Source organism: Cyrtonyx montezumae, unplaced genomic scaffold, assembly GCF_038088225.1.
Source record: "Cyrtonyx montezumae isolate F1298 unplaced genomic scaffold, pur_monq_1.0 scaffold_3, whole genome shotgun sequence".
Taxonomy (NCBI): domain Eukaryota; kingdom Metazoa; phylum Chordata; class Aves; order Galliformes; family Odontophoridae; genus Cyrtonyx; species Cyrtonyx montezumae.
Genome location: NW_027072034.1, coordinates 14,245,981 through 14,254,520, shown reverse-complemented (window position 1 = coordinate 14,254,520; position 8,540 = coordinate 14,245,981).

Here is an 8,540-nt window from a genome sequence, read left to right as displayed (position 1 = left end):
CCAGCCTTAATTGACTTTAGATTTTCTTTTTTTCTTTTTTTTTTTTCCATAATGTGCCTTAAATATGATCTGGATGAAAACAGTTTTTGTAAAATATTCAGCTGATAGTGCTTTGAATGGAGTTCATCTCACTGGACTTGAGGTAGTTAGTACCTTGTAGACAACTGAAAACAGGAGAAGCGAACCCCATCCCTGGTGTTACCCCATCAAGAGTTAGTAAGTTTATGTCTGTATGAACAATCTGAGAGCATAAGCACATGCATTTGAGCATGTTTCTGTGTGTGTATGTGTATGTGTTTGTTTTCTGCCATTAGATTTCTGTTACCACCTTTCCCTGCAGCACAAACACCCAACTGCTATAATACTGAAATTTTGAAGAACAAAGGTTTTAATGCATTCATATTTATAAAACATTTTTGTCTTCACTTTCATGGTAAGTCTCTTGTGGGAAGCCACGACTATCACTTCATCCTTCCTGCAGCAATTTCTGTGAAGCATGTTTCATCTGTTAAGAATGGATAATCAGTTAAATCCTAAGTTCGATACTGGTCATTGTTATTTTTGTCAATTTTTATATCATTACAATATCGAACATGTATATGATTGTTATTTTTATTTGAAATATAGCTCTTGTATTGGCAAGTGTGTAACATTTTTCATTTTTTTCTCAACTAACTCTTTAAGACAAGTCTTGCTAAGTGAGACATTTAGGTTTTTCAAATAAAGATCATATATATTGCCCATTTTCCAAAGTAGTATGTACATATTAGTACACTTATTGTCTTTATTTTTTTACATTGTTTTTCAAAGCAATATATTTGCTGAAGGTCTCATTTTCTGTAAAAAAAAAAAAAGAAATTGAAGGATTCTGCTCTCATATACTTAAAAGAATACACAGAAGAGATCAAATGCTTTTGTGTTCTAGATAAAACTGTTTCTCTAGTAGTGAACACTGGCATTTTGCAAAGTCCTCAGTAGAGGTCTATCATAGGCCCTCTGAAATCAATGAATGTTAAACATTCAGTTCAGTTGAAACAGCATTAAGACAGAACTTTTTTAAAAACATGTAGCTGAAATTTTCTGCCTTGAATTAAAAAAAAAAAAAGACCTAAATACTCTATTTTCTGGAAAAGAGTATACAAGCTAGAAAGCTTCTTCTGTTCAAGAAGCGTTTAGATGAGATGCTAAGGGATTTGATTTAGTAGTTGGGTAGGGATAGTGATAGGAGGATGGTTGGACTAGATGATCCTGTAGGTCCTTTCCAACCTAATGAACCTATGAACCTATGAACCTAAAGAGAAAGTGGGTTAAATCAGTTGTTGGGTTAAAACAGCCCATGTAAGGCTCATTTCAGCCTCAGACAGAGGGTTACTGGTAGCAACTGCAGAGAGGGAGTTCATATGGTGTTACAGAGTCATTGGTCCCAGTGGACTGAAGAACTGACACATGATGAAAAAAAAAAACTTGGAAGAAGCTACACTCTATGCTTCAGCCTTCAGATGGCAGTTAGATGTTACTTTGCTGCCGCCCTGAATTCTGCCTGCGTACAGCTCTCTGAGTTAAGAGAGCAAATTCCAGACTGGGTAGACTGAACTGATGCACTGGTACTACACCTTAGAAAAACTGATGGAAAAGGCAATGGTGATGGAGCATCTACTGTGAGCTGTTGTATTTCAGTGTCTCAAATGCCTCTTAGTTGATTAAGATGCAGTAGGCTTAGAAAGAAAATGCTGTTTGTATTGAAACAATGTTAAAAGGACTTTTTTTTATTGTTTTGATTAGCTATGTAAAATAATTCTATATTTCACTTTATTTGGTCTCTCAAAATAGGAACTTTTGGTATCAGTGTAAACAAATGAAATTATCAATAAAATATTCAAAACTTTGATTCATTAAAACCTGTTTCTGATCTTTTTTTACTTCTCTGGAGTCTCAATAATTTAACAGTGACAGGTAAAAAAAATTTCAGAATTAAAAATAAAAGCTTTAGGTCAGGATAACTTTATACAGCTAGTTGAAAATTGGAAAGAGTTCAGACTTGCAAACACATTGCAAAATTGTTTGTTAAAACAATCAGTCATGCTATCTCTGCTGTGCTTGTTTTTGCTCAGAATGCCAGTTGCAATCTCTCTACATACCCATATATAGTCAGAAATCCTCCTGTGTCAGGGGCACAACAAAAAAAGGCATGAAATTTTAGATGTGTATGCATCCTATATTGATATAAGCCTCCTGAAAACCATCACCTCCTTTGTATGTTGACTTCAATTTCATGCATATTTCATTCACCTTCTGTAAAGGTGTGGAAAATTAAATCAATCTAAATATTCTGTTCTTCAAATATATATGTTTTGATGTTTGCAGTATTCCGACATTGCGTTTGGTTCCAAGTAGCTATTTTTCCTCCTGTTTAGTTGGTGACTTGCTGCATTTGTTTTAGATTTGCCTTTCCTTGTGGTCCCAGGACTTTTATCACACAGTTTCAAGTTTCTTGCGCCTGGAACAGAAGCACCTGTAAAAAAGAAATCTCTTGTAAGTAAACATTTTATTTAATACCACTCCTGACCTCTTTATTTATTTTCCCTTCATCTCTGGTCCTCAGTGAGGTTATGAGTTTGCATATTTCTTTTAAAATCCTACAGATTTATGTACTTAGAGCATAGCATTCACAGCCCAGCTCCTAATCCCTTGCCACAATTTCCTTTTCTCACTCAACCCCAGTTTTATCTACTGCAGTCTTGACTGTTTCATTTAGGGGATTAACTGTGCTGCTTCTTGGTTTTCTAAACATACTAGAATTTACGTAGCAACAAGGATATACATGTAGTTTACGTTCCTCAAATACTGACTCATACTAGCCACTGAGAAGGGGGTATATTTGACACTGGTGTTGATGTCTGACTCTGGTCCATGAAGTGGTTCAGTTTGCACTACACCTTCCTTTAAGGCTGCTTTTCTTGTGGTCTGCTCGGTCAGGCTGAAGAGTTCTCAATATACGTGCTGTGCAAATCTGCTGTATTTCAGTAACTGACAAGTGCAGTAATCACACGTGTACATAACTTTGGTACATATTTATATATATATGCACCTCTATTCTTAAACATAAAATGTTGGACTAGCCTATTTCAATTTTTTTTTATCTTCATAATCATTAAAAAAACTTTATAATCATTAATAAAACTCACAAAAGCCTTCATAAGAAAAACAATGTCTCACATACAGTTGAGGTCATCTGAGATTTGCTTACGCATGCACGTCACTTATGCAAGAGAATTTAACATAAAAATTGCTTTAGTTTACTAAAGGAATAAAACCATTATAATATACACATGCATTCAATATATAATTTATATTTTAAAACATACCTACGCATATATTTGTTTTTGTCTGTCTGTACGTACATGCACATATATGCATTTGTTGCATAAGTGCAGGTATAGCTACACTTGTCTCTATTTTCTTTTACTTTACTTGTAATTACACTAACAAATTACAGTGAAAGAAATGGAAAAGACTAGAGAAGCTATAGTTAAGAGTTCAAATACGAGAGATTTTTAGTGTAGAAATTCTAGTGTAGATTTACTGAGATGTCTACTTTTGTCTTCTTTAGCTTACAGCTTTGATACAAATAACCAGCTTTCCAAACAACACGATTACAATGAATTGTAAAACCTGGAGTACAATCACGGTAGTCTTACAGAAGAGCAGAACAGCTGATGCTGGGCTCTTTGCCAAATTCCAGTTGAAATAATTACATTCTGCTTCTTTCCTATCAACTGTGGTGTGGTGGAGAAGAGCATACTGCTTTGTTCTCTGCACTGAGACATCTGCTGTGTCTCACATGGAAGGTAACTATTTCAGTGCTAGAAAGTGGGAGCATTCCAATCTGTCGGTTTGTAAAGTACTTGAGGATGTTTCAGAATGAAAAGCAGAATTTAAACATAAAATCGTATCTTTAACATTCCAGGTTTCTCTCAGTATATGTCAACTCAAATGTTAAGTGTATCTAAATCACCCCTTTTCCTACTCTGTTAAGTAGTTTTATAAACATATACTTTAAAAGGCTTTTAAATTTCTCTGTATCTTTTATTTGTATAGTTAGAAAGATTTATTATGATCTACAATCCATTAAATAGTACTGAAGTACCTTAAATAGATATTAGGTATATCTACAAGGTTGAATGTAGAAAGTCAGGAGTGTCAGAGCTCAGTGGGCACCAAAATGAGTCTAATTGTACTAGTTGTACTGCTTCCAGAGCAGAACAGGCTAACTTATATTCAACTCATATTCTGTAGAGTGAGCTAGTGCCAGTTTGCTTCCATGCATGCAGGTAGATCCTAAGTGATGCATGGCTACTTACTAAGGTAAATATTTGAACCATTAGAGTACACAAAAAGATCATCATCCCTAGTTTAACATATTAATGAAACATGGAAATTTCATTTATATTAAAAAATTTAATTACTTCAAAAATGAAACAGGTACAGAGAGGCTGTGAAGCCTCCATCACTGGTGACACCTGGAACCCAACAGGAAACAGCTCTGAGCATACTTGTGTAGATGATCCTTCTTGAAGAAAGGATTTGAGAGAACTAATGATCTCCAGAATCATTTTCAACAGTATGATGATTTAAATGTAATCTATGTAACCTATGTACTTTCTGAAACTCTAAGAGCTTCCACTGTCAGAGTAATTAAAATAATGTAAAAATTCAATCCTGGACACTTTATTTTTTTATTTTTTATTTTTTAATATAACTGAAAAGATACTGTGAGATCCACAGATATAAAACAAATGGTCTGATAATTAGTGAACAGATGTACATATGATAACAAGAATCAGTGGACATTTTGCAAAACTTGTCTAGTAACTTACCAAAACTGACTTTATTGTTGTTTAACTGGCCTGCTGAAGTCAATGGAAGTTTGCAAGGCAAAGGTGTGTTGAAGTGCAGGAGAACTGTTAGGTTTTATCTTCGCTTTCATGGGCTTCAGTGTCGATTAGGTTATGGCTGTGTCTCTCAGGATTATATGCTTACTCCTTAACCCCTTGCATAGTAAATTTCTCAGGACTTTCTTTTTCTGGAGGAGTATATGAAGCAAAATAATACTTTATTTGTGAGGTGACACCAGTGATTAATAACGTACACAGTTTTCTTCATTTTGTCCCATTAACAATTGTATGCATTTCAAGAGACCTTGAAGTAATAATAATTCAGTAATAATAGTTCAAAAACCCTTGATTTTGCTGGGCTTCTTGAAAAGCAGGCAGGAAGCTGTGAAGCACACACTGCATATATGCAGATGTCAAACACAGTTAACGAAGATAAGTAGATGCATTCCTCAACAGTATTTTAAACATGGGGAGGGAACATATTGTCTACATCAATCAAGCATTTTCTCTTCAAGGCTCCCTACCTGACAAGAAATGTCAGTTCCTTATCATCATCTATACCAGTATATTCTTTAAATTATTTCTGAAAATATACCACACGTTACAAACAGCAGCAGGCTTCACTGTCATACAGGATTATAGATTTGCAGCTGCACCAGTGCGAGTATGTAAAGTTCATGCTTAATTTTGCTATAACAAGTACACAATAGACACTGACAAACTAGCATACAGTACTTGAAAGATAAGAAGGTTATCTCAGACTGGAACAGCACAACGTATTTGTCATAAATACAACTCTCCTTTCAATATTTCCCACAATTAAATTTTTCTCTTTTGTACAATGTTATCGTGATGTTGAATAATCTATGCACATTGATCTATTTCCACCCTTGATCTTTCCTGATTGTAGCCATGTAGTTTCATACTGTTGATTACAGTCTGTTTTTCCAGACTCTCATACATCAAGACAGTATAATAGAGTCCTAATAGAAAAGCATGCTTGCATATTCTGTGTTATATACAATTCACTGTATACACTACCTGTAATCAATTAAAGCCATGTGGAAAGTGCTGAAGAGACTCATGTCCACAGCTGATCTTTGCAGAAGTTCCTATTTTAGGGTGATTTTAAAATCGTGAGTTAGAATAACCCTGATGATTATTTTAGATAAATCTTCAGGGAGTTCACAAAGATGTCATGTGAGACAAGGTCAAGAATCTTGACAAGGTCAAAAGTCTTGACAAGGTCAAAGTCTACCCCCAAGGCCAGTCAGTCCTTATATATCTCATGTAAATCAAATATGTAATTTCCCTCTCCCTCCCACCCACTACTGCCTATACAAGTTCTTTTGCACAAAGTGCTGTTTCTGTTTCTGCTCATGCTGTGGTGTTACCTGCCCAAACTGCCTTCCCAATCTGAATTTGAACAACATGAATTGTTAGACACAATAGGAGGAGAAAAGAAAATTAATCCTATGGCTGCCATGGCTATCTCCCACAGGCATTACTTTGACAGAACTGTCCTCTGGGATCCCCTATTCTCTCAAGTAGAAAACTAGCAGCTTGTGTTTGCTGCTGCTTTGAGTACAGTCAATTGGATGTTCTGAACCTGAAGGAAAGACTCCTCATTTATTTGTGGACAGGATCTGTAGTATTGATCAGAGGATTATTTGAAGGAGCATTGTTCAAGGAATGCAACTAACCACATAATGAGGTTTTAGTACTCTGGAAATTCGTTTTCAGGGCTGCCACATGGGCAGTTCATTTGGTTTCTAAAACTACAATGGAGAAACAGTCTTATACAAGGAAGACAATATTTTCTGATGCAGCTACTTGATATATATTTAATTTCCTTGACTTATGGTCCTCAAGCTTTAAAACACCTAGAAAAACTTATTGTCAACACTGAACAACAACCACTTCAGAGTGCCACAGGATGTCTACTGCCACATACTTAGATATGCACTGGGCACCACTCAGAGGTTCACACCTTAATATCTGTATCAAGCAGTGGAGGATACTTAAAATGAAAATTCCAGTTTAGTTTATTACAAAAATAATCTAGTTGGAAACCACTGAAATTACTATGAAGCCCAAGAAAAACTTCAGAAAGTAAAGAAAATCAAGCCTTTTCCTTCAGAACCCACCTTACTGCTCTGAGCTAAGCAGCTGTAGACAGAGACCAAGATTGAGGCACCTAAATTTTGATACTGATTACTCAGTTATCTCAATTTAACACACTTAACTCTTTATTCTTTCTCTCCTCTCTACTTTTTCTATAATTCCTTTTTAATTTTTGAGGTTATTTAAGTGTTTCTAGGCTTGCATTTAGTGAGAGAGTTGTAATTTTAATTCTGAGGTTTCACTGCATATTTATGTATTGGGGTGGTATACTAGGGAAGGCTTTTTAGATGTTGCAAGATTCCAAGTGACTATTATATCTAGAAAATCTTGTTTGAGGTAGAAAAAACCAAACATTCTCCCCTAGCCCACAGGAGTATCTTGAAATCAGAGAATATATCTGTGAAATTCCAAGAATGAGATCCCATAATGCAAATAATTACTTCCATGTTGCAAATATTTATTTGGAGTAAATAAGAAAAGAGATATGTTCTGGTGCAGTGAGTGTCCTACTGACTGATATAAACAACTACAAACAACTATGAAATGGTTTCCATTAGATTTTTGTTATTTCACGCAGTTTTTCAGAAAAGTTATCAATTCCCATGTCATTTAGTTCCTCTTCTCAGTAAAAATGTCACAATAAACCCTCTGCTTAGTGTTTCTCCTTATAATACAAGTAGGAAAATCAAGCACGTCAGAGCCAAAAACTGGGAATAGTGTGTCATATTGTGGCTAGTTTATTAGGGGAACCAGGCACTCTGAACTATCTCAGCTACCACTGGTATTCAGATATGTAAAACAGCTTAAAATATCACAATACAATGTGGAATCACAGTAGTGACTTTATCTTCATTAAAGAGAGAAAAGCCTTCTTTGTTGGGTTGTTGTTTTTTTTTTTTGCTTTTGTTTTTTTAATACATACCAACTTAACTGGCTTAGTGTCTCTGTTGAATTGTACAAGTATCAAACAGCCTTGGTTTGTGTAGAGCCAGCTCTGCAAAGGGAAGCACCTTAGTCAAATTATGACAATAGACTGATTGGCACTTGAGACAATAATCATTAATCTACCTGAGCTCACCACCATAACACTTTGTATTGCTTAAAGTAGACTTGTTCCTACTTCAGTCTATATAGACTTGGACTAGGTCACAGTGAAGAAAAGAATGGGCACACCCACAAAGTTGTAGAAAAAAGGCAGAAGGGCTCGAATATGCTTGTACACTCTAATCTCATCTGTGACAGAGGTCACACAGTTCTGCAGTTATTTTGGGACAAACAGACTTCTTGAAAATTAACGCTTGTCTTTAGGGAGAGATCTAATCCAGATTTAAAAACTGCCTTCCTGGTAAGTGAATTTAGCCACTAATTTCACAGACTGTTCAGGAAAAAAATGTGCTTTTTATGTTTGAATTTTTGGCTTTGGAGGAGCTTGTCAGACCCTTGACTGCTGGACTGAACAGCCTTTCACTATTTGTCCTGCTTTTGTGTACCATGATGAGTTATCTTTGAGTCATCATTTGA